Source organism: Bombina bombina, chromosome 6 (genome assembly GCF_027579735.1).
Source record: "Bombina bombina isolate aBomBom1 chromosome 6, aBomBom1.pri, whole genome shotgun sequence".
Classification (NCBI taxonomy): Eukaryota; Metazoa; Chordata; class Amphibia; order Anura; family Bombinatoridae; genus Bombina; species Bombina bombina.
The window spans coordinates 766,771,381-766,798,268 of record NC_069504.1 but is presented as its reverse complement, the minus strand read 5'-3'; the positions used below and the strand labels follow the sequence as shown (position 1 = coordinate 766,798,268).

The 26,888-nt window shown below is 42.0% G+C and overlaps 1 protein-coding gene and 1 long non-coding RNA gene across 2 annotated transcripts in view; one reads left to right on the top strand and one right to left on the bottom strand.

Annotated features, from left to right (window-relative positions):
* LOC128663632 (uncharacterized) overlaps positions 1 to 15,484 on the bottom strand; it is a 35,895-nt gene extending 20,411 nt beyond the window's left edge. The window contains exon 1 of the long non-coding RNA XR_008402891.1: positions 14,767 to 15,484. This is a non-coding gene — a long non-coding RNA (uncharacterized LOC128663632). The remainder of the gene's footprint in view (positions 1 to 14,766) is intronic.
* Positions 15,485 to 23,514: 8,030 nt separating this feature from the next.
* LOC128663631 (volume-regulated anion channel subunit LRRC8D-like) overlaps positions 23,515 to 26,888 on the top strand; it is a 48,630-nt gene continuing 45,256 nt past the window's right edge. Inside the window, 1 exon segment of the mRNA XM_053718052.1 lies at positions 23,515 to 23,526. The gene's annotated coding sequence lies outside the window, so the exon portion shown is untranslated.

The window sequence follows — 26,888 nt, the reverse complement described above, 5'->3', positions numbered from 1 at the left end:
CAGAGCCGCTAATACCTCCCCTAGTAACACACGGAGGTTCTCAAGCTTAAATTTAAAATTTGAAATGTCTGAGTCCAGTTTATTTGGATCAGAACCGTCACCCACAGAATGAAGCTCTCCGTCTTCACGTTCTGCAAACTGTGACGCAGTATCAGACATGGCCCTTGCATTATCAGCGCACTCTGTTCTCACCCCAGAGTGATCACGTTTACCTCTTAGTTCTGGTAGTTTAGCCAAAACTTCAGTCATAACAGTAGCCATATCTTGTAATGTGATTTGTAATGGCCGCCCAGATGTACTCGGCGCTACAATATCACGCACCTCCTGAGCGGGAGATGCAGGTACTGACACGTGAGGCGAGTTAGCCGGCATAACTCTCCCCTCGTTGTTTGGTGAAATATGTTCAATTTGTACAGATTGACTGTTTTTTAAAGTAGCATCAATACATTTAGTACATAAATTTCTATTGGGCTCCACTTTGGCATTAACACATATAGCACAGAGATATTCCTCTGAATCAGACATGTTTAACACACTAGCAAATAAACAGCAACTTGGAAATACAAAGTAATTTACAAATAATATGAAAACGAACTGTGCCTTTAAGAAGCACAGAAAAATATTATAACAGTTAAAATAATTAAGTTATAGCATCAATCTTTGTCAGAATATACAGTTTTAGCAAAGGATTGTTCCCCTCAGCAAATGATAACTAACCCAGGCAGCAGAAAAAAATACACAAATAAACGTTTTTTTTTTTTTGTTTTTTTTTATCACAGTCAATACAATCAGCACAGCTGTGCTGTAATGATTACTTCCCTCAAAAAAGGCTTTGGAGATCCCTGAACTCTGTAGAGATGAACCGGATCATGCAGGAAGAAAATGAATCTCTGACTGAGTTTTTTCTGATGCATAGTGAAAGCACCAAAATGGCCCCTCCCCCACACACATAACAGTGAGAGGGATCAGTGAACTGCTCTAATTTAAATCAAAACTATTGCCAAGTGGAAAATAGTGCCCAAAACATTTTTTCACCCAGTACCTCAGAGAAAAAAACGTTTTTACATGCCAGCAAAAAAACGTTTTACCTCAATAATTAATTGTCATTTAAAACCTATTGCAAGTCCCTGCAAATTAGGTTAAGTCTATGTATACAGTCTAAAAACCAGAGAAGTATAAAATATACATACATGACAGCCTGATACCAGTTGCTGCTACTGCATTTAAGGCTGAGTTTACATTATATCGGTATGGCAGGATTTTCTCATCAATTCCATGTCAGAAAATAATAAACTGCTACATACCTCTTTGCAGATTAATCTGCCTGCTGTCCCCTGATCTGAAGTTTGCCTCTCCTCAGATGGCCGAGAAACAGCAATATGATCTTAACTACTCCGGCTAAAATCATAGAAAAAAACTCAGGTAGATTCTTCTTCAAATTCTACCAGAGAAGGAATAACACACTCCGGTGCTATTATAAAACAACAAACTTTTGATTGAAGATATAAAAACTAAATATATCACCATAGTCCTCTCACACATCCTATCTAGTCGTTGGGTGCAAGAGAATGACTGGAGGTGACGTAGAGGGGAGGAGCTATATAGCAACTCTGCTGGGTGAATCCTCTTGCACTTCCTGTAGGGGAGCAGTTAATATCCCACAAGTAATGATGACCCGTGGACTGATCACACTTAACAGAAGAAAACAATTCTCAGAGCTAGGGAACATTGTCAGAGCAGAAGTAAGCAAGTTTTCTTCCAGGATAACCTTGGTGGAGGATCGGTGATAATGTGATATATGATGTGTTTTGTGAAACTTTTTTTTAACCCTTAGGGGCTGTTTTATTAAAGTGCGAGCAACATGATACAATGTAGCGTATCATGTGCTCCGCACATCGATAAATGCAGACAGCATACTCTGTCAGCATTTATCATTGCACAAGCAGTTCACCAGAACTGCTTGTGCAATGCGCCCCCTGCAGATTCCTGGCCAATTGGCCGCTATCAGGGGTTGTCAATCAGCCCGATCGTATAAGATGGGGCGGATTGATGTCCGCAGCCTCAGAGCAGGTGGACAAGTTATGGAGCAGGGGTCTTTAGACCGCTGCTTCATAACTGCTGTTTCCGGTGGAAACAGGGGCATCAAGCTCCACTCGTAAGCTTGATAATTCGGCCCCTTACACTTTACTTCAGGTGTCATGTCGGCTGTGCTAAAGCTTCTCTGATAAATCTGATTTACCATGGACTTGTAATATCAAGTTGCGCGCTAATGTTAGTGCAGTCCAGCGATATTGCTTATTGCGTCTTGTACTATGATTAGCGTGCCAAATGTAATCTAGCCCAGACTGTTTGAGGCAGTGAGTGGTGAAGCGGAGAGGAAGACATAAAGCAATGTAAATGACAAAATAAGGCACAGGGGAGAACCTGCAAATACCAGAGTGCAGGGGCAGAACTACTGGTGATGCAGCATCTGCGTCGCGACCGGGCCCCCTGGTATAACAAGTTGTTGAGAACACATTAAGGGGGGGGGGGTGTCTTACAGTACAGTGTCCTTTTTATTCAGACATCTCTTCCCTTATCTCTTATTGTTATACAGGGTTTTGCTAGGTTTGCAGTCTTGCTTATTACATGAGTATCATTTAAAGAGACAGTAAGGTTTATATTTTTCCTGCAACGCTTTTAAGATAATTTCAGAGTGACTTTGCAGCCAGCAGTACCAAAACATTCTATTGAACGGCCAGAATACATCTGATTGACTGTACCACCCACTTCTGTGTCTGTGTGTATATGTCTGTGTGTATGTATGTGTGTGCTTTAGTGTGTGTATCTATGTACAAGTGCGTGTGTGTGTATGTGTGTGCATGTGCGAGTGTGTATGTATGTGTGTCTGTGGGTGCACGTGTGTATGTGTGTATATAATATATATATATATATATATATATATATATATATATACACACACACACAGACAGAAGCACACTCACAGGAACGAACAACCGGCTCAATACCATTGTTAGCCTGTTCTATGGTGATTTACCACCTGGGTGCAGCTTCTTTTAGCCCAGTAATGCTTTTCACAGAGTAGAACTTTCCTTTAGCATATAAGTCTGATCCCGCCTATAACGGTCAGTCCAGCACCGAAATACCAGGCAATTCCTCTCTGAACAAGGAACACAGCAACCCCAGACGATTGTTTCGGCCTTTACTGGGCCTCGTCAGTGAGGTGTAGCTATATTCCTCTAAGCACACTGAGCAAGGAGTCCACGTCTGGTTTCTCCTTTTTCCCATAGGGAGACTAAATACACACAGAATATAGCTACACCTCACTGACGAGGCCCAATGAAGGCCGAAACGATCGTCTGGGGTTGCTGTGTTCCTTGTTCAGAGAGGAATTGCCTAGTATTTCGGTGCTGGACTGACCGTAATAGGCGGGATCAGACTGATATACTACAGGAAATTTCTTCTCTGTGAAAAGCATTACTGGGCTAAAAAGCTGCACCCAGGTGGTAAATCGCCATAGAACAGGCTAACAATGGTATTGAGCCAGTTGTTCGTTCCTGTGAGTGCACTTCTCTCTGTATGTATTTAGTCTCCCTATGGGAAAAAGGGGCAACCAGACGTGGACTCCTTGCTCAGTGTGCTTAGAGGAATATAGCTACACCTCACTGACGAGGCCCAATGAAGGCCGAAACGATCGTCTGGGGTTGCTGTGTTCCTTGTTCAGAGAGGAATTGCCTGGTATTTCGGCGCTGGACTGACCGTAATAGGCGGGATCAGACTGATATACTACAGGAAATTTCTTCTCTGTGAAAAGCATTATTGGGCTAAAAAGCTGCACCCAGGTGGTAAATCGCCATAGAACAGGCTAACAATGGCATTGAGCCAGTTGTTCGTTCCTGTAAGTGCACTTCTCTCTGTATGTATATATATATATATATATAGATAGATATATATTTTATATACACACATACACATATATACCCACACCCAGGTTTACACACATGTGCTTACACACCCAGGTTTACACACGTACACCCACACCCAGGTTTACACACATGCGCTCACACAAGCACACATACAGATATATACTAAACTAAAACACAATTAAATAAACTAATCTATAATACAAAAAAACACTAAATTACAGAAAATACATTTTTTTTATAAGAAGTTTAAACTAAATACACCTAATCTAAGCCCCCTAATAAAATAAAAAAGCCCCCCCAAATAATAAAATGCCCTACCCTATTCTAAATTACAAAAGTAATCAGCTCTTTTACCAGCTCTTAAAAGGGCTTTTTGCGGGGCATTACCCCAAAGTAATCAGCTCTTTTACCTGTAAATAAAAATACCCCCCCCCCAACATTAAAAACCACCACCCACATACCCCTACTCTAACCCACCGTAACCCCCCCTTAAATAAACCTAACACTAACCCCCTGAAGATCTCCCTACCTTGAGTCGTCTTCACCCAGCCGAGCCGAATTCTTTATCCAAGCAGAGCAAGAAGATGTCCTCCATCCGGTAGAAGTCTTCATCCAAGCAGGGTAAGAAGAGGTCCTCCATCCGGTAGAAGTCTTCATCCAAGCAGGGTCTTCTATCTTCATCCAACCGGAGCGGAGCGATCCTCTTCAACCGACGGCCTAACGACGAATGACGGTTCCTTTAAGGGACATCATCCAAGATGTACTTAACTTATGGAAAAATCAATACTCACACATAACTGATCAATTTTAAAAATATTTGTTTAAAGTGTCAGGCTCCCTTTAAAGGGACAGAAAACTCAAAATCTTTATTATCAAGTTTTGTTCTCTTGGTATCTTTTGTTGAAAAGCATGGACATAAGCTCAGGAGCATGCATGTGGCTGGAGCACTATATTGCAGCATTTATCCAAGATGGTTATCCATTTGCAAGAGCACTATTTCCTGCCATGTAGTAATCCAGACACCTACCTAGGTAGGCCCCTCTTCCAGGCGATGGCTAATTGCGATAAGAGTGTAACACCCCACCTAAGAATTAAGTTCTGTGTTGAAAGATGGGAGGCCCCACTTTCCAATAATGGTTAATTGAGATAAGAGTTTGGGTCAGCAACCTCTAGTAATGGCTTGGAGGTAGTTAATGTTAGGGTTAGTTTTTCAGGTCAGTGGGTATAGTGCATTTCAGTGGAGGACTCCCAGATGGTTTTCCCTGGTGTCCACGTGCTGCTGACCAATCTGGGCAAAACAGCCATCACTTCTCCATTTCTTCAACAACATAGAACAGAAACCAAACATATGAAAATGCATTTATGCACCAGAAAGCTTATGTTATCTGCTAAATCCACAGCAATCAAACGTCTGGAGTGGCAGCAACTTTTAAAAGCATAATTCTTTATTATTCTTTTAAAACATGAACAGATGAAAAGCACAAACAATGCCATTTAGCTTTTGGCAAATCTTACGCGTTTCGGCAAAAGCACCATACTCATACCTTTCTGAGCTTACCTACTGCTAATGGGCTTAAAAAGAGGGTAAAATAATTTCATTCGCTAAGGGGCAAATAGTAATTAACTCTTAATTAGAGGCTGTTCTTAAAGGTATATCACCTCAGATGAACATTCTGATAATATTTTATATAACTTACACTGTTCATGTAATATATTTACAACTCATGAGTAATTGGTTCAACAATTCACACAATATTATAAACAATGTTATCATTTGGCTTACATTGTACATATTCATATATACCCTTGAAAATGTATTATTGGTACAATATTATCTTCTCTGAACTTAACAATTTTATATAATTTTACACATGCACATTGTTATAACCCCCTATTTATATGTACCGTATAATTGGGTAAAGGTGTAGATAGACTGCACCCTACTATGACACCTGCAATTACATGTGCTTACAATATTATTATTTTTTGTGTGTTGTTGTTTAAAGTCCCCTTTACTGATTGGGTAGAAAAAATTATTTGCTGGAATCATAATTGAAACATAATTGAAAACAAAGGTCGATACTATCCTGTCACAATCTATGCATCCACAGCAACCTAATCAAATTCCTGGAGGTTGTGCTCTGTGCCAGGGGCTGTTGTAAAAATGTCAATGTCAGTCCTGGCCAGGACCCTGGGACTGAGTAGTACTAGTTCATACACAGACCTGGCACGCAGGAAACAGTCCAGGGTGTGACCCACAAAATTATGATATTACTGGAGTTATGAGCTGCAGGCAAAGTTAATAACAGTTCATATAGAAAGAGAAGCGCTCTGCCAGGAACGAACAACAGCTCATTAGCTTGTTATATGGCACAGTTACCACCTGGGAGTAGCCTATTTTATCCCAATTGTGCTTTTCATTGTTTAGGCCTTCTGTAAGCCTTGTCAGTGAGGTGTAGCCATATCCCTCAAGGAGTCCACATCTTTATATATAAATATATACAGAAAGAGAAGTGCTCAAGGCCCACAGAAGGCTGAAACGATTGTCTGGGGTTTCCATGTTCCTTGTTCAGGGGAGGATTGCCTGGTATTTCAGGGCTGGAATGACCTTGTTAGGCAGGATCAGACTGATATACTTCAGAACAGTTCTTCTCTGTGAAAAACACACAGAGGTGCTCCAAGGTGTTAAACAGACCCTGGAACAAGCTACTGAGCTGCAGTTCATCCCTGGTTGAGTAATTCTCTTTCTGAGTATATTTGCATAATGACCCTGGGGAGGTAATGGGGGGAACCAGACGTGGACTCCCTGGCCAATGTGCTTAGAGGGATTATGCTGCATAGCCTGCATTTCACTAATGAGGCCCATGGAAGGCCAAATGATCGTCTGGGGTTGCCATGTTCCTTGTTCAGGAGAGGATTGCCTGATATTTTGGGGTTGGACTTGACCTTGTTATGTGGGATCAGACTGATATACTTAAAGGGACATCAACACCAGAATTTTTGTTGTTTAAAAAGGTAGATAATCCCTATATTATCCATTCCCCAGTTTTGCATAACCAACACAGTTATAATAATACGTTTTACCTCTGTAATTACCTTGTATTTATGCCTATGCAAACTGCCAGCTTATTTCAGTTCTTTTGACTGACTTGCATTTTAGCCAATCAATGCTCACTCCTAGGAGCTTCACGTGCGTGAGCTCAATGTAATCTATATGAAACACATGAACTAACACCCTCTAGTGGTGAAAAACTGTCAAAATGCTTTCAGATTAGGGCGTTCAAGGTCTAAGAAATTAGCATATGAAGCTCCTAGGTTTAGCTTTCAACTAAGAATACCAAGAGAACAAAGCAAACGTGGTGATAAAAGTAAATTGGAAAGTTGTTTAAAATTACATGCCCTATCTGAATCATGAAAGTTTTTTTTTTACTTGACTGTCCCTTTAAGGAAAGTTCCCCTCTGTAAAATACACAATTGGGCTAAAAGAGGCTGCTCCAAGGTGGTAACTCGCCTAGAAGCTGGTTGAACGCTTGTTTTTCTGTATGTAAAGTTAATAACAGGACAGACTAACTCCTGGTTCAAAGGATTTGGTAGAATAGAAAAATAGGAAGAGAAGTAGGGTCGGACAGTTAAAGGCTAAAAGATTAGACAAGAGTAAGTTCACAGTTCAGGCAGTGTCAGGCAAAATTAGTAGGCAAAAGGGAAAGTCAAAGTCCAAAGTAGGGGTCACAATTCAGAAGCGATGCTTAAACAAGGATCTTGCACCTGTGTTTGTTTGTTTTCTTGTGGGTGCTCAAGCTGCTAGGGCCCTACAAAGCAGCCCAAAATAAATCTTCAAAAACAAAATACAATGCAACAGCACCACTCCACAAAAGTACTCCTTTATGAAGCCAAATAAATCAAATGTTTCAGGCAGTGCCTTTAGTCATGTCATAAAAACATATACAATATTTCCACATTGAAATAGTCAAAGGTCTCCTCTCCCTCCCATTTTCGAATTTAACCCATAACATTCTAAAAAAGAACCCCATACTCGCCCCATAGTGGTAGAAAGGCATATTGCTCTATATATACACAATATACTATATGCAGACTAAACATTATGAAAACACTGACCAATCTAATTACCTATCCATTCCATTAGGAATCATACTGTTATTTGTGAATATCCAAAATATGTCTCTTTGTCGTGGTATGAATTCTCTATTAACCCCTCTTCTGGGGAGTGTAAACCTGTTCAATCATCTGAAACCTCAGTTGACTGAAATTGTGGCCTGCCTTGATAAAATGGTGTGCCACTGGTGCATCCATGCAACCCTTCTGAATATTACTCATATGTTGGTTTATCCTCTCCCAGATCTTTGTAGTCGTCTCGCCAACATAAATATTCCCACAGGGACATTTGATAAAATACACCACATGACCATACTTTTTACCTGTTCTTGGATGCATGACATAGAACCAATTAATTAAACTATTGCAATTTGAGCAATTCAAACATGGAAAACCCATATATGTCTGTCTTAAATTAGCCTTCACTAAAACATCCTTCAAATGTTTTGCTCTCATATAAGCAGGCATAGGTAATTGACTAAATTCCTGTATGTTGGGATTACATACTGATAACGTACTCCAATGTTTACACCATATCTTATAAACCCATTTGTTCAAATTACAATATTTGTTCACAAAAAACATCTGGTTTTTTTTTTGTCATGCATCCAAGAACAGGTAACAATGACAGTATTCAAGGCCATTATAACTGTGACACAGATCATGTGATGTATCTGTCAACCCATACATAAAACAGTGGTAAGATGCAGTAGTGAGATAAAAAAAACAGAATTTATGTTTACCTGATAAATTACTTTCTCCAACGGTGTGTCCGGTCCACGACGTCATCCTTACTTGTGGGATATTCTCTTCCCCAACAGGAAATGGCAAAGAGCCCAGCAAAGCTGGTCACATGATCCCTCCTAGGCTCCGCCTACCCCAGTCATTCGACCGACGTTAAGGAGGAATATTTGCATAGGAGAAACCATATGATACCGTGGTGACTGTAGTTAAAGAAAATAAATTATCAGACCTGATTAAAAAACCAGGGCGGGCCGTGGACCGGACACACCGTTGGAGAAAGTAATTTATCAGGTAAACATAAATTCTGTTTTCTCCAACATAGGTGTGTCCGGTCCACGGCGTCATCCTTACTTGTGGGAACCAATACCAAAGCTTTAGGACACGGATGAAGGGAGGGAGCAAATCAGGTCACCTAAATGGAAGGCACCACGGCTTGCAAAACCTTTCTCCCAAAAATAGCCTCAGAAGAAGCAAAAGTATCAAACTTGTAAAATTTGGTAAAAGTGTGCAGTGAAGACCAAGTCGCTGCCCTACATATCTGATCAACAGAAGCCTCGTTCTTGAAGGCCCATGTGGAAGCCACAGCCCTAGTGGAATGAGCTGTGATTCTTTCAGGAGGCTGCCGTCCGGCAGTCTCGTAAGCCAATCTGATGATGCTTTTAATCCAAAAAGAGAGAGAGGTAGAAGTTGCTTTTTGACCTCTCCTTTTACCAGAATAAACAACAAACAAGGAAGATGTTTGTCTAAAATCCTTGTAGCATCTAAATAGAATTTTAGAGCGCGAACAACATCCAAATTGTGCAACAAACGTTCCTTCTTCGAAACTGGTTTCGGACACAAAGAAGGTACGACTATCTCCTGGTTAATGTTTTTGTTAGAAACAACTTTTGGAAGAAAACCAGGTTTAGTACGTAAAACCACCTTATCTGCATGGAACACCAGATAAGGAGGAGAACACTGCAGAGCAGATAATTCTGAAACTCTTCTAGCAGAAGAAATTGCAACCAAAAACAAAACTTTCCAAGATAATAACTTAATATCAACGGAATGTAAGGGTTCAAACGGAACCCCCTGAAGAACTGAAAGAACTAAGTTGAGACTCCAAGGAGGAGTCAAAGGTTTGTAAACAGGCTTGATTCTAACCAGAGCCTGAACAAAGGCTTGAACATCTGGCACAGCTGCCAGTTTTTTGTGAAGTAACACAGACAAGGCAGAAATCTGTCCCTTCAAGGAACTTGCAGATAATCCTTTCTCCAATCCTTCTTGAAGAAAGGATAGAATCTTAGGACTCTTTACCTTGTCCCAAGGGAATCCTTTAGATTCACACCAACAGATATATTTTTTCCATATTTTGTGGTAAATTTTTCTAGTTACAGGCTTTCTGGCCTGAACAAGAGTATCAATAACAGAATCTGAGAACCCTTGTTTTGATAAGATCAAGCGTTCAATCTCCAAGCAGTCAGCTGGAGTGAGACCAGATTCGGATGTTCGAACGGACCTTGAACAAGAAGGTCTCGTCTCAAAGGTAGCTTCCATGGTGGAGCCGATGCCATATTCACCAGATCTGCATACCAAGTCCTGCGTGGCCACGCAGGAGCTATCAAGATCACCGACGCCCTCTCCTGAGTGATCCTGGCTACCAGCCTGGGGATGAGAGGAAACGGCGGGAATACATAAGCTAGTTTGAAGGTCCAAGGTGCTACTAGTGCATCTACTAGAGTCGCCTTGGGATCCCTGGATCTGGACCCGTAGCAAGGAACCTTGAAGTTCTGCCGAGAGGCCATCAGATCCATGTCTGGAATGCCCCACAGTTGAGTAATTTGGGCAAAGATTTCCGGATGGAGTTCCCACTCCCCCGGATGTAATGTCTGACGACTCAGAAAATCCGCTTCCCAATTTTCCACTCCTGGGATGTGGATTGCAGACAGGTGGCAGGAGTGAGTCTCCGCCCATTGAATGATTTTGGTCACTTCTTCCATCGCCAGGGAACTCCTTGTTCCCCCCTGATGGTTGATGTACGCAACAGTCGTCATGTTGTCTGATTGAAACCGTATGAACTTGGCCTTTGCTAGCTGAGGCCAAGCCTTGAGAGCATTGAATATCGCTCTCAGTTCCAGAATATTTATCGGTAGAAGAGATTCTTCCCGAGACCAAAGACCCTGAGCTTTCAGGGATCCCCAGACCGCGCCCCAGCCCATCAGACTGGCGTCGGTCGTGACAATGACCCACTCTGGTCTGCGGAAGGTCATCCCTTGTGACAGGTTGTCCAGGGACAGCCACCAACGGAGTGAGTCTCTGGTCCTCTGATTTACTTGTATCTTCGGAGACAAGTCTGTATAGTCCCCATTCCACTGACTGAGCATGCACAGTTGTAATGGTCTTAGAAGAATGCGCGCAAAAGGAACTATGTCCATTGCCGCTACCATCAAACCTATTACTTCCATGCACTGCGCTATGGAAGGAAGAGGAACGGAATGAAGTGTTTGACAAGAGTTTAGAAGTTTTGTTTTTCTGGCCTCTGTCAGAAAAATCCTCATTTCTAAGGAGTCTATTATTGTTCCCAAGAAGGGAACCCTTGTCGACGGAGATAGAGAACTCTTTTCCACGTTCACTTTCCATCCGTGAGATCTGAGAAAGGCCAGGACTATGTCCGTGTGAGCCTTTGCTTGAGGAAGGGACGACGCTTGAATCAGAATGTCGTCCAAGTAAGGTACTACTGCAATGCCCCTTGGTCTTAGCACCGCTAGAAGGGACCCTAGTACCTTTGTGAAAATCCTTGGAGCAGTGGCTAATCCGAAAGGAAGCGCCACGAACTGGTAATGCTTGTCCAGGAATGCGAACCTTAGGAACCGATGATGTTCCTTGTGGATAGGAATATGTAGATACGCATCCTTTAAATCCACCGTGGTCATGAATTGACCTTCCTGGATGGAAGGAAGAATTGTTCGAATGGTTTCCATTTTGAACGATGGAACCTTGAGAAACTTGTTTAAGATCTTGAGATCTAAGATTGGTCTGAACGTTCCCTCTTTTTTGGGAACTATGAACAGATTGGAGTAGAACCCCATCCCTTGTTCTCCTAATGGAACAGGATGAATCACACCCATTTTTAACAGGTCTTCTACACAATGTAAGAATGCCTGTCTCTTTATGTGGTCTGAAGACAATTGAGACCTGTGGAACCTCCCCCTTGGGGGAAGCCCCTTGAATTCCAGAAGATAACCTTGGGAGACTATTTCTAGTGCCCAAGGATCCAGAACATCTCTTGCCCAAGCCTGAGCGAAGAGAGAGAGTCTGCCCCCCACCAGATCCGGTCCCGGATCGGGGGCCAACATTTCATGCTGTCTTGGTAGCAGTGGCAGGTTTCTTGGCCTGCTTTCCCTTGTTCCAGCCTTGCATTGGTCTCCAGGCTGGCTTGGCTTGAGAAGTATTACCCTCTTGCTTAGAGGACATAGCACTTGGGGCTGGTCCGTTTCTACGAAAGGGACGAAAATTAGGTTTATTTTTGGTCTTGAAAGACCTATCCTGAGGAAGGGCGTGGCCCTTACCCCCAGTGATATCAGAGATAATCTCTTTCAAGTCAGGGCCAAACAGCGTTTTCCCCTTGAAAGGAATGTTAAGGAGTTTGTTCTTGGAAGACGCATCCGCTGACCAAGATTTCAACCAAAGCGCTCTACGCGCCACAATAGCAAACCCAGAATTCTTCGCCGCTAACCTAGCCAATTGCAAGGTGGCGTCTAGGGTGAAAGAATTAGCCAATTTGAGAGCACGGATTCTGTCCATAATCTCCTCATAAGGAGGAGAATCACTATCGATCGCCTTTACTAGCTCATCGAACCAGAAACACGCGGCTGTAGTGACAGGGACAATGCATGAAATTGGTTGTAGAAGGTAACCTTGCTGAACAAACATCTTTTTAAGCAAACCTTCTAATTTTTTATCCATAGGATCTTTGAAAGCACAACTATCTTCTATGGGTATAGTGGTGCGTTTGTTTAAAGTAGAAACCGCTCCCTCGACCTTGGGGACAGTCTGCCATAAGTCCTTTCTAGGGTCGACCATAGGAAACAATTTTTTAAATAAGGGGGGAGGGACGAAAGGTATACCGGGCCTTTCCCATTCTTTATTTACAATGTCCGCCACCCGCTTGGGTATAGGAAAAGCTTCTGGGAGCCCCGGGACCTCTAGGAACTTGTCCATTTTACATAGTTTCTCTGGGATGATCAAATTCTCACAATCATCCAGAGTGGATAATACCTCCTTAAGCAGAGCGCGGAGATGTTCCAACTTAAATTTAAATGTAATCACATCGGGTTCAGCTTGTTGAGAAATTTTCCCTGAATCTGAAATTTCTCCCTCAGACAAAACCTCCCTGGCCCCCTCAGACTGGTGTAGGGGCATTTCAGAACCATTATCATCAGCGTCCTCATGCTCTTCAGTATCTAAAACAGAGCAGTCGCGCTTACGCTGATAAGTGGGCATTTTGGCTAAAATGTTTTTGATAGAATTATCCATTACAGCCGTTAATTGTTGCATAGTAAGGAGTATTGGCGCGCTAGATGTACTAGGGGCCTCCTGAGTGGGCAAGACTCGTGTAGACGAAGGAGGGAATGATGCAGTACCATGCTTACTCCCCTCACTTGAGGAATCATCTTGGGCATCATTTTCAGTGTCACATAAATCACATTTATTTAAATGAGAAGGAACCTTGGCTTCCCCACATTCAGAACACAGTCTATCTGGTAGTTCAGACATGTTAAACAGGCATAAACTTGATAACAAAGTACAAAAAACGTTTTAAAATAAAACCGTTACTGTCACTTTAAATTTTAAACTGAACACACTTTATTACTGCAATTGCGAAAAAGTATGAAGGAATTGTTCAAAATTCACCAAAATTTCACCACAGTGTCTTAAAGCCTTAAAAGTATTGCACACCAAATTTGGAAGCTTTAACCCTTAAAATAACGGAACCGGAGCCGTCTTTAACTTTAACCCCTTTACAGTCCCTGGTATCTGCTTTGCTGAGACCCAACCAAGCCCAAAGGGGAATACGATACCAAATGACGCCTTCAGAAAGTCTTTTCTATGTATCAGAGCTCCTCACACATGCGACTGCATGTCATGCTGCTCAAAAACAAGTGCGCAATACCGGCGCGAAAATGAGGCTCTGCCTAAGATTAGGGAAAGCCCCTAGAGAATAAGGTGTCAAAAACAGTGCCTGCCGATATTATTTAACAAAAATACCCAGATTAAATGATTCCTCAAGGCTAAATATGTGTAATATATGAATCGATTTAGCCCAGAAAATGTCTACAGTCTTGATAAGCCCTTGTGAAGCCCTTATTTACTGTCTGAATAAAAATGGCTTACCGGATCCCATAGGGAAAATGACAGCTTCCAGCATTACATCGTCTTGCTAGAATGTGTCATACCTCAAGCAGCAAAAGACTGCTCACTGTTCCCCCAACTGAAGTTAATTCCTCTCAACAGTCCTGTGTGGAACAGCCATGGATTTTAGTAACGGTTGCTAAAATCATTTTCCTCATACAAACAGAAATCTTCATCTCCTTTCTGTTTCAGAGTAAATAGTACATACCAGCACTATTTTAAAATAACAAACTCTTGATTGAATAATAAAAACTACAGTTAAACACTAAAAAACTCTAAGCCATCTCCGTGGAGATGTTGCCTGTACAACGGCAAAGAGAATGACTGGGGTAGGCGGAGCCTAGGAGGGATCATGTGACCAGCTTTGCTGGGCTCTTTGCCATTTCCTGTTGGGGAAGAGAATATCCCACAAGTAAGGATGACGCCGTGGACCGGACACACCTATGTTGGAGAAATATTATGCTGAGTTAAGTATGACTGAAATTCAAGGACTATAATTTAGGGTCCAATATACTTATTCAACTAGTAGCCCAAAAATAGTAAATAACCTGGACAATTTAGTTATCATGCACCACAATTGAAAACATATTACCTCTGATTCTGTACCAGGGACCGTCTGAATGCTTTTCACTTGCAGCTGGGTTTGGACACAACCTCATGTGAAGCTATATGTCAATGTCTGTCTTTGAACAAACGGAAATAAGATTGTGGTGGTTGGTGTAACTACTTGGGAAGTAGGCATTCTGGGCCTGTGTCATGATTCAACATATTTCTTAGACTTATACTATTTAGTGATTGAATAGATGTGAGCTTGTAGCTACTGGATACAGGTGTACTCTGCTCACTATTGATTTGGTTAATGAGCAAGTGCCTGAAATGTAGCAGTGATACTGAATGGAAAGAAACAAAGTTTCACTTTGAAAACTACACTCTGACAATGTCAAGTCAGAGTTAGTTACCTTTAGTTTGAGAAGCAAGGTTACTGTAATGTTATAGTTAATTATCAAGTGATAATCAGATGAATTATCTTTGGTAGCACAGAAACGATATAAGGTAGTAAGGATTAAACAGATTGGATTGCGAGGTATATGTTGATCAGTATAATATTGGATGATACTAGGTAATATGTGAAAGGTTTGACAAGGCAGTTTATACAAAGTACTTGCGGTTAGACCAGAGAGCGTGCAGCCAAGTATGATGTTATGTTGAAGCACAGACAGCGTATGTGAGAGACTAAACAGCGTGCAGGTGAAATGACTTGAGCTGGAGATGCACAGACAGTGTCTGTGTAAGACTGAACAGCGTGCAGGTGAAATGACTTGAGCTGGCGATGCACAGACAGTGTCTGTGTGAGACTGAACAGCGTGCAGGTGAAATGACTTGAGCTGGAGATGCACAGACAGAGTCTGTTAAAGACTGAACAGCGTGCAGGTGAAATGACTTGAGCTGGAGATGCACAGACAGCGTCTGTGAGAGACTGAACAGCGTGCAGGTGAAATGACTTGAGCTGGAGATGCACAGACAGAGTCTGTTAAAGACTGAACAGCGTGCAGGTGAAATGACTTGAGCTGGAGATGCACAGAGTCTGTTAAAGACTGAACAGCGTGCAGGTGAAATGACTTGAGCTGGAGATGCACAGACAGTGTCTGTGTAAGACTGAACAGCGTGCAGGTGAAATGACTTGAGCTGGAGATGCACAGACAGCGTCTGTGAGAGACTGAACAGCGTGCAGGTGAAATGACTTGAGCTGGAGATGCACAGACAGCGTCTGTGAGAGACTGAACTGCATGCAGGTGAAATGACTTGAGCTGGAGATGCACAGACAGCGTCTGTGAGAGACTGAACTGCATGCAGGTGAAATGACTTGAGCTGGAGATGCACAGACAGCGTCTGTGAGAGACTGAACAGCATGCAGGTGAAATGACTTGAGCTGGAGATGCACAGACAGCGTCTGTGAGAGACTGAACAGCATGCAGGTGAAATGACTTGAGCTGGAGATGCACAGACAGCGTCTGTGAGAGACTGAACAGCATGCAGGTGAAATGACTTGAGCTGGAGATGCAGAGAAAGCGTCTGTTAAAGACTGAACAGCATGCAGGTGAAATGACTTGAGCTGGAGATGCACAGAAAGCGTCTGTTAAAGACTGAACAGCATGCAGGTGAAATGACTTGAGCTGGAGATGCACAGACAGAGTCTGTGTGAGACTGAACTGCATGCAGGTGAAATTACTTGAGCTGGAGATGCACAGACAGCGTCTGTGAGAGACTGAACAGCGTGCAGGTGAAATGACTTGAGCTGGAGATGCACAGACAGCGTCTGTGAGAGACTGAACAGCGTGCAGGTGAAATGACTTGAGCTGGAGATGCACAGACAGCGTCTGTGTGAGACTGAACAGCATGCAGGTGAAATGACTTGAGCTGGAGATGCACAGACAGCGTCTGTGAGAGACTGAACAGCATGCAGGTGAAATGACTTGAGCTGGAGATGCACAGAAAGCGTCTGTTAAAGACTGAACTGCATACAGGTGAAATGACTTGAGCTGGAGATGCACAGACAGCGTCTGTGAGAGACTGAACAGCATGCAGGTGAAATGACTTGAGCTGGAGATGCACAGAAAGCGTCTGTTAAAGACTGAACTGCATGCAGGTGAAATGACTTGAGCTGGAGATGTACAGACAGCGTCTGTGAGAGACTGAACAGCGTGCAGGTGAAATGACTTGAGCTGGAGATCACAGACAGCGTCTGTTAAAGACTGAACTGCATGCAGGTGAAATGACTTGAGCTGGAGATCACAGACAGCATCTGTGAGAGACTGAACAGCGTGCAGGTGAAATGACTTGAGCTGGAGATCACAGACAGCGTCTGTGAGAGACTGAACAGCATGCAGGTGAAATGACTTGAGCTGGAGATCACAGACAGCATCTGTGAGAGACTGAACAGCGTGCAGGTGAAATGACTTGAGCTGGAGATGCACAGAAAGCGTCTGTTAAAGACTGAACTGCATGCAGGTGAAATGACTTGAGCTGGAGATGCACAGACAGAGTCTGTGTGAGACTGAACTGCATGCAGGTGAAATGACTTGAGCTGGAGATGCACAGACAGCGTCTGTGAGAGACTGAACAGCATGCAGGTGAAATGACTTGAGCTGGAGATGCACAGACAGCGTCTGTGAGAGACTGAACAGCATGCAGGTGAAATGACTTGAGCTGGAGATGCACAGACAGCGTCTGTGAGAGACTGAACAGCATGCAGGTGAAATGACTTGAGCTGGAGATGCAGAGAAAGCGTCTGTTAAAGACTGAACAGCATGCAGGTGAAATGACTTGAGCTGGAGATGCACAGAAAGCGTCTGTTAAAGACTGAACAGCATGCAGGTGAAATGACTTGAGCTGGAGATGCACAGACAGAGTCTGTGTGAGACTGAACTGCATGCAGGTGAAATTACTTGAGCTGGAGATGCACAGACAGCGTCTGTGAGAGACTGAACAGCGTGCAGGTGAAATGACTTGAGCTGGAGATGCACAGACAGCGTCTGTGAGACACTGAACAGCGTGCAGGTGAAATGACTTGAGCTGGAGATGCACAGACAGCGTCTGTGTGAGACTGAACAGCATGCAGGTGAAATGACTTGAGCTGGAGATGCACAGACAGCGTCTGTGAGAGACTGAACAGCATGCAGGTGAAATGACTTGAGCTGGAGATGCACAGAAAGCGTCTGTTAAAGACTGAACTGCATACAGGTGAAATGACTTGAGCTGGAGATGCACAGACAGCGTCTGTGAGAGACTGAACAGCATGCAGGTGAAATGACTTGAGCTGGAGATGCACAGAAAGCGTCTGTTAAAGACTGAACTGCATGCAGGTGAAATGACTTGAGCTGGAGATGCACAGACAGCGTCTGTGAGAGACTGAACAGCGTGCAGGTGAAATGACTTGAGCTGGAGATCACAGACAGCGTCTGTTAAAGACTGAACTGCATGCAGGTGAAATGACTTGAGCTGGAGATCACAGACAGCATCTGTGAGAGACTGAACAGCGTGCAGGTGAAATGACTTGAGCTGGAGATCACAGACAGCGTCTGTGAGAGACTGAACAGCATGCAGGTGAAATGACTTGAGCTGGAGATCACAGACAGCATCTGTGAGAGACTGAACAGCGTGCAGGTGAAATGACTTGAGCTGGAGATGCACAGAAAGCGTCTGTTAAAGACTGAACTGCATGCAGGTGAAATGACTTGAGCTGGAGATGCACAGACAGAGTCTGTGTGAGACTGAACTGCATGCAGGTGAAATGACTTGAGCTGGAGATGCACAGACAGCGTCTGTGAGAGACTGAACTGCATGCAGGTGAAATGACTTGAGCTGGAGATGCACAGACAGCGTCTGTGAGAGACTGAACTGCATGCAGGTGAAATGACTTGAGCTGGAGATGCACAGACAGCGTCTGTGAGAGACTGAACAGCATGCAGGTGAAATGACTTGAGCTGGAGATGCACAGACAGCGTCTGTGAGAGACTGAACAGCATGCAGGTGAAATGACTTGAGCTGGAGATGCACAGACAGCGTCTGTGAGAGACTGAACAGCATGCAGGTGAAATGACTTGAGCTGGAGATGCACAGACAGCGTCTGTGAGAGACTGAACTGCATGCAGGTGAAATGACTTGAGCTGGAGATCACAGACAGCATCTGTGAGAGACTGAACAGCGTGCAGGTGAAATGACTCGAGCTGGAGATGCAGAGAAAGCGTCTGTTAAAGACTGAACAGCATGCAGGTGAAATGACTTGAGCTGGAGATGCACAGAAAGCGTCTGTTAAAGACTGAACAGCATGCAGGTGAAATGACTTGAGCTGGAGATGCACAGAAAGCGTCTGTTAAAGACTGAACAGCATGCAGGTGAAATGACTTGAGCTGGAGATGCACAGACAGAGTCTGTGTGAGACTGAACTGCATGCAGGTGAAATGACTTGAGCTGGAGATGCACAGACAGCGTCTGTGAGAGACTGAACAGCGTGCAGGTGAAATGACTTGAGCTGGAGATGCACAGACAGCGTCTGTGAGAGACTGAACAGCGTGCAGGTGAAATGACTTGAGCTGGAGATGCACAGACAGCGTCTGTGTGAGACTGAACAGCATGCAGGTGAAATGACTTGAGCTGGAGATGCACAGACAGCGTCTGTTAAAGACTGAACAGCGTGCAGGTGAAATGACTTGAGCTGGAGATGCACAGACAGCGTCTGTGAGAGACTGAACAGCGCGCAGGTTAAATGACTTGAGCTGGAGATGCACAGACAGTGTCTGTGAGAGACTGAACCGCGTGCAGGTGAAATTACTTGAGCTGGAGATGCACAGACAGCGTCTGTGTAAAGAGGAGATGAACTCTGGACTGCTGGTAACAATAAGTAATGGAAAGTAGATTGTACACAGACAGCGTCTGTGTACAAAATGAAGTAACTTCTAGGGATTCAAAAGTAACAAAGTTCTGTAGGCAAAAACATCTCTCAGAATTAGAGAGCACTGCTAGGCACAAGGAATACTCAATAATCAAGCAATTTGGTTGAGCAGGAAGTGGGAATTTAAAGGGAAAGAGGAGAATGGGAGGTATTTAGGATTTAAAGGTACAGGTATGTTACAGCCTGTTTTGCGTAAAATGCTTTTTTGACTGGAACGGCAACTTGGATGTGGATTCTGTAGCGGATGTGTGGCTCATTTGGTTGGTGGGGCTGCTTGGGAAGTGGGTTTTCTGGCCCTTTTTTATGCACAAAATACTGTTTTGACCCTAATGGTCACTTGGATGAGGATTTTGTGGTGGTTGTGTGGTTCTCTTTCTCTCTTCCACCTAGCCTTGTGGAACAGGTGAATTTGGTTGGCACTTGGGAAGTGAGTGTTCCGGGCACAAAACACTTTTTTGATCAGAACAGCCACATAAATGTGGATTTTGTGGCGGGTTTTGTCTTTCCCACATAGATTTCTAAAATGGATGAATTTGGTTAGTGTGACTACTTGGGAAGTGGGTGTTCTTGGCCTTTTTTATTTTGCCCAAAAAACTTTTTTTTGCCTGTAATGGACATATTGATGTGCAATTTGTGCTAGGTGTGGGGCTCGTTTTTTCTCTCCTACCTAGCCTTCTGGAATAGGTGAATTTGGTTGGTGTGGCTACTTGGGAAGTAGGTGCTTTTTTGCACAAAACACTGTTTTGATTGTGGATTTTGTGGTGGGTGCATTGCTCATTGTCTCTCTCCCATCTAGCTTTTTGGAATGGGTGACTTTGGTTGGGATGGCTACTTGGGAAGTGGGCTTCTGGGCCTTTTTTACTTAAACTTCTTTTTTTTTTGTAGCAGAACAGCCACTTAGATGTTGATTCTGTGGCGGTTGTGTGGCTCATTGTCTGTCTCCCAACTAGCCTTGTGTTACTGGTGAATTATATTGGTGTGATTACTATGGAAGTGGGTGTTCCAGGCTGTTCCATATTAATTTGGGCTACAAAGGGGTAAATAAAAAATATTATTTAAGCTTTTGAACTTAATGTTCATATCGTTCAGAAAACTCTTTCTAATTTTCAACTGTTTGTTTTTAATAATTTGACTCTATATGTCAGTTCCGTTCCGGCTTTTACCCCGTCCAATATATTTATTTAAAGTCTCAATATATATCTGTTCAGAAAAAAAAAATCTTTCTTATGTTAACATTTGCATAAATGCAAGTTGAGTATGGCCTTACTAACCTTCATGGTTACATTTTTGGTTTTTTTAAAAAAAAAAAAATTAACTGCTATATTTAGAAAAAATTAAAATAATGTTATTGGCTTCCATTTTAAATCATGTAAGAATGCTTGTACTTATAACATATATTTAGAGCCTTATTCTACAATTTTAATGTTTAAAAAACTTAAATGGATACTTAACCACATTTTTTTCTTTTATGATTCAGATAGAGCAGCAATTTTAATCAACTTTCTAATTTACTCCCATTATCAATTTTTCTTTATTCTCTTGGTATCTTTATTTGAAAAAGCAGGAATGTAAACTTACAAGCCAGCCTTTCTTAATTCAGCACCTGGATAGTGCTTGCTGATTGGTGGCTAAATGTAGCCACCAATTAGCAAGCGCTATCTAGGGTGCTGAACCAAAAATGGGCCGGCTCCTGCTAGCGGGCGGCATTGCACTAGCAGTTCACAAGAACTGCTGGTGCAATGATAAATGCCAACAGCGTGTGCCGTCGGCATTTATCAGTGTGCGGCAGACATGATACGCTACATCATATCAGGGATAGGCAAGGTGTCCGTACACGGACACTGGTGTCCGTGACTGGCCCTTGCAGTGTCCGTCACACAGTTTGTGGTGTGGAGGGAGGGGTAGGACAGATGAATGCTGGTCCTGACTCTTCGCCTTGACGCACGCAGCGCCAGATTTCACAGGATTGGGTCCGTGCATGCGGGATTCCACTCAGTAGCGAAAAAGTGAGTGAAAGAGAGGGAAGTAGTGCAGTGCAGCCTGTGTCAACCACCCATGAGTCATGACCCACCCTCATTCCTTGATCTGTGTGGCAGCGCTGGTGCCTGTGTGTAGAAGACCGCTGTCTACTCTGAAAAACCTTACCTTACCCATAAAGGTGGGTGGGTTTGGTCAGGAGTTGCAGAGCCCCCCAGCAGCCTCTTTAAACTGGCGGCTCTGTCTCCAATCATTCTCAGACAGTATCATGTGTACTAGAAGCAGGAGCCTCCAGGATTCTATTTAAACAGGGGTCCCAGACTCCCCCCAATCTTGTGTCCCAGCAGCAGGAGACTCCTGGAGTCTCCTGCTGCTGGGGCACATGATACTATCTGAGAAGGATTGGAGTCAGAGCAGCCAATTTAAAGAGCCTGCTGTTCTGTTTGCACTGGAACCCCCAGTGAATATGTTAGCAGCCAGGGGGTCTGCATGCTGAGACCACCCAGGGGAGAGTGAAGGGATAAAACAGGCTCTCTGTAGGGAATATATCTAGGAGAGCCGGTAACAATTCTGTCCTGCTTGTACTCAGGTGGAATTCAGTCCTGCTTTACTACAGATACATATTTTATTTCTGCGTGCTGATGGGAGTGCATGAAAAGTGCTGCCCATGCTGCATGGAACATTGCTATGCTGCAGGGGGGGATATCCAGTGAGGGAGGGATTATATATAAACTGCCCTAACTAGTTAATTGTTGTCTGTAATGCCGCTCTCCTGACTTAGAAAAACAAAGAATGAATCGGCAGATAGGAACCATTCGACCCATCTAGTCTGCCCAATTTTCTGAATACTTTCATTAGTTCCTGGCCTTATCTTATATCTAGCATAGCCTTATGCCTGTCATATGCATATTTAAACTCCTTCACTGTCTCTACCACATCTGCTGGATGGCCATTCCATCATGCATCCACTACCCTCTCTGTAAAGTGAGTGTTTGTTATGTTTCTAATTTGAAATGTACCTTGGTGTCCTTCACTAAGGTCTGTACTTTTGAAAATGTCCACCACAGCCCTAGTCTGTGTCTATCCCTGCATTGTATCATGTCCGCTCGCACATTAATAAAAATACCCCTAAGCCTCTTTTAACAGCCCCCTTTATTTATTATCTATTGACTTAAATTTTAGCCAATTAGTGCAGTGTCAGCCACAACTCCACCGGTGTGAGCACAATGTTATCTATATGGCCCACATGGATTAGCAGTCTCCTGTTGTGAAAAGCTAATAAAAAGCATGTGATAAGAGGCTGTCTGTAGTGGCTTAGAAACAGGCAGAAATTTAGAGGTTTAAATGTTATAAAGTATATTAATATAACAATGGTGGTTGTGCAAAACTGGGGAATAGGTAGTAAAGGTTTTAGGTTTTATCTATCTTTTTAAACAATAACAATTTTGCTGTTGTCTGTCCCTTTAAAGTGCCGCTTAGGAGCCACAGATAAGCACTTGTCCAGAGTCAAAACTGATGCAGAACCAATGAGCAGCACTAATTGCATGACCCAGTTCTGCAACTGGCTCAGTTTCCATTCAGAACCAGAAGTACTCTTGCTCCCGAGCAGCATTTTACCTATGTGTTTAACCATTTGCATGAGTTAAACACATAGCATTACAGGGTCAAGTGATAACATTACAAAAAAAAATTCACTATAATGTCTACTTCTGCCAGAGATCTTAAGAATCATTCTTAAAAAATCTGCAGAGCAAAAATATATGCTTGGTTAATATTATCTTCTTTGTGGAAGGTGTGTTTGTGCGGAGGCAGAAAGTTTACACAGTTTCAAAGTGACTGGAAAGGTGTGTGTCAGAGAAACTGCACGTAAGAACTTGTCTGGGCTCTTCTGCTTCCTGGTTGTAGACATGCTTGCCCGAAGAGGTAAGGAGTAAACACGGGGGAAGGAGGAGATATGAGGGGGTCTAGAAGTCAGCCGAATACATTACTGATAAGGAAGAAATATTACATTTGTAATGCTGGAGTGATACACAGATGTGTTGTCTTACACCTCTAGAGGCGCAGTATAGGTATGCATATTGAACTGAAAGATACATTAAGGAATTGGGCTGGCCTCTCTATGGGTAAAAAGGGCATATTTTGCAGAAGACTGGCACATAGAGGAACGCCTCTTGAATAAGGCAAGGAACATTATATTTATATGATAAGAGGGAGCCAGGGATGTAGAGACTGCACATCTAAAGGAGCTGTAAAGAGGTATGAAAGAGGTTGAGTATATACTGTCAAGGGCTTAAGAGAATCATGTGATGCACTGGGCTGATATTTCTATGGCTAGAAATGCAATGAACAAAAGACTGGCACATATTGAAATAAAGAAGTCTGGAGTAAGCAATACATTGTAATCGCAACTGTAAAGCAGAAGGTAACATAGACATAAAAATGTTGAATATAATCTGGTTATTTTAATCATTAAAAGGACTAGAACTGGTGTGAGATTTCTAAAATATTTAAAAAAAAACCCCACAGATTCAGTAAATTCTCAGTTATGAATAGACAATTGAGATTTATTTTGTATCTCAAGTATTAATCTTTTACTTCTGCTCCATTTACAACTTTGTTACGGTCTTCATATAGTTCTCAATGTCTTTCTTCAGTGATCTGACAAATCAGTGAGAAAATCAGTATCAGGGACTAACAAAATCACATCACAAAATACAGGCAGAAAACCCTATATCCAAACTGGTTGGGACCGGGAAAGGTTTGGATTTCAGAGTAATTTAGATTTTGTAATATCTGCATCTGTGAAATCGGATAATTTGAAGAGTGGATGGAACCCAATGTAAACAACAATATCTTATGTTATTTAGGCAATATTTACATTATACAGATTATACATGTAACCTAAAGGTAGTTTTATATAATTTTTTAATACTTTTGTACCCTCAGAAATATAGTACAGCACTGTAATTAAAAAGCTAATAGTTGTTGTTTAAATTAATATAGATTATTATTTGAATTTTAGGGAAAAAATAGTAATTTTATTTTTTTTAAAAAAGTTTGGATTTCAGAATATGTTTGGATTTTGGAATTTCAGATTTGGGGATTTGTAGCTGTTAACGAGGGATATGAGGATATATGAATGTGAGTCTGTGTTTGTGAGTGTATGTTTGTGTGTGTGTGTATATGTGTGTCTGCATGTGAATGTGTGTATGTATTTGTGTGTCTGTATGTGAATGTGTGTATGTATTTGTGTGTCTGTATGTGAATGTGTGTATGTATTTGTGTGTCTGCATGTGAATGTGTGTGTATTTGTGTGTCTGTATGTGAATGTGTGTATGTATTTGTGTGTCTGCATGTGAATGTGTGTCTGCATGTGAATGTGTGTCTATATGTGAATGTGTGTATGTATTTGTGTGTCTGTATGTGAATGTGTATTTGTGTGTCTGTATGTGAATGTGTGTATGTATTTGTGTGTCTGTATGTGAATGTGTGTATGTATTTGTGTTTCTGCATGTGAATGTGTGTATTTGTGTGTCTGCATGTGAATGTGTGTGTGTATTTGTGTGTCTGTATGTGAATGTGTGTATGTATTTGTGTTTCTGCATGTGAATGTGTGTGTGTGTATTTGTGTGTCTGTATGTGAATGTGTGTATGTATTTGTGTCTGTATGTGAATGTGTGTATGTATTTGTGTGTCTGTATGTGAATGTGTGTGTATTTGTGTGTCTGTGTGAATGTGTGTATGTATTTGTGTGTCTGTATGTGAATGTGTATGTATTTGTGTGTCTGTATGTGAATGTGTGTATGTATTTGTGTGTCTGTATGTGAATGTGTATGTATTTGTGTGCCTGTATGTGAATGTGTATGTATTTGTGTGTCTGTATGTGAATGTGTGTCTGTATGTGAATATGTGTGTATGTATTTGTGTTTTTTATACTTTTGCTCAGTGATTCTGTATTCCATTCCATCCTATTGCACATACTTAAAAGAATATGAAACCCAAAAATGTTCTTTTGTACCCTCAGAAATATAGTACAGCACTGTAATTAAAAAGCTAATAGTTGTTGTTTAAATTAATATAGATTATTATTTGAATTTTAGGGAAAAAATAGTAATTTTTTTTTTTTAAAAAAAGTTTAGATTTCAGAATATGTTTGGATTTTGGAATTTCAGATTTGGGGATTTGTAGCTGTTAACGAGGGATATGAGGATATATGAATGTGAGTCTGTGTTTGTGAGTGTATGTTTGTGTGCGTGTGTATATGTGTGTCTGTATGTGAATGTGTGTATGTATTTGTGTGTCTGTATGTGAATGTGTGTATGTATTTGTGTGTCTGTATGTGAATGTGTGTATGTATTTGTGTGTCTGCATGTGAATGTGTGTGTATTTGTGTGTCTGTATGTGAATGTGTGTATGTATTTGTGTGTCTGCATGTGAATGTGTGTCTGCATGTGAATGTGTGTCTATAAGTGAATGTGTGTATGTATTTGTGTGTCTGTATGTGAATGTGTGTGTGTATTTGTGTGTCTGTATGTGAATGTGTGTATGTATTTGTGTGTCTGTATGTGAATGTGTGTATGTATTTGTGTTTCTGCATGTGAATGTGTGTGTGTGTGTGTATTTGTGTGTCTGCATGTGAATGTGTGTGTGTATTTGTGTGTCTGTATGTGAATGTGTGTGTGTATTTGTGTGTCTGTATGTGAATGTGTGTATGTATTTGTGTTTCTGCATGTGAATGTGTGTGTGTGTATTTGTGTGTCTGTATGTGAATGTGTGTATGTATTTGTGTCTGTATGTGAATGTGTGTATGTATTTGTGTGCCTGTGTGAATGTGTGTATGTATTTGTGTGTCTGTATGTGAATGTGTATGTATTTGTGTGTCTGTATGTGAATGTGTGTCTGTATGTGAATATGTGTGTATGTATTTGTGTTTTTTATACTTTTGCTCAGTGATTCTGTATTCCATTCCATCCTATTGCACATACTTAAAAGAATATGAAACCCAAAAATGTTCTTTTGTACCTGTGACAGACCCTTCTGTCAGGACTGAAAGAGTTAACTGTGTTTAGCTTTAAGAATCTAATTTCTAAAGACAGGTTTTCTGGCCTCAGCTATTGTGTGCTATAATTACATTTAAGTAATAAACAGGCCATTGTTTAATCACCCTCAGAGAACAGACGCTAGGTGATAAGACAAGCCAAATGTGTTTAAGTTGTTATCTGCCTAAGTAAAGTATTTAAGTAATATAATTCTATTGTATCATGTCAAGGGCGCTTCTCCCTTTT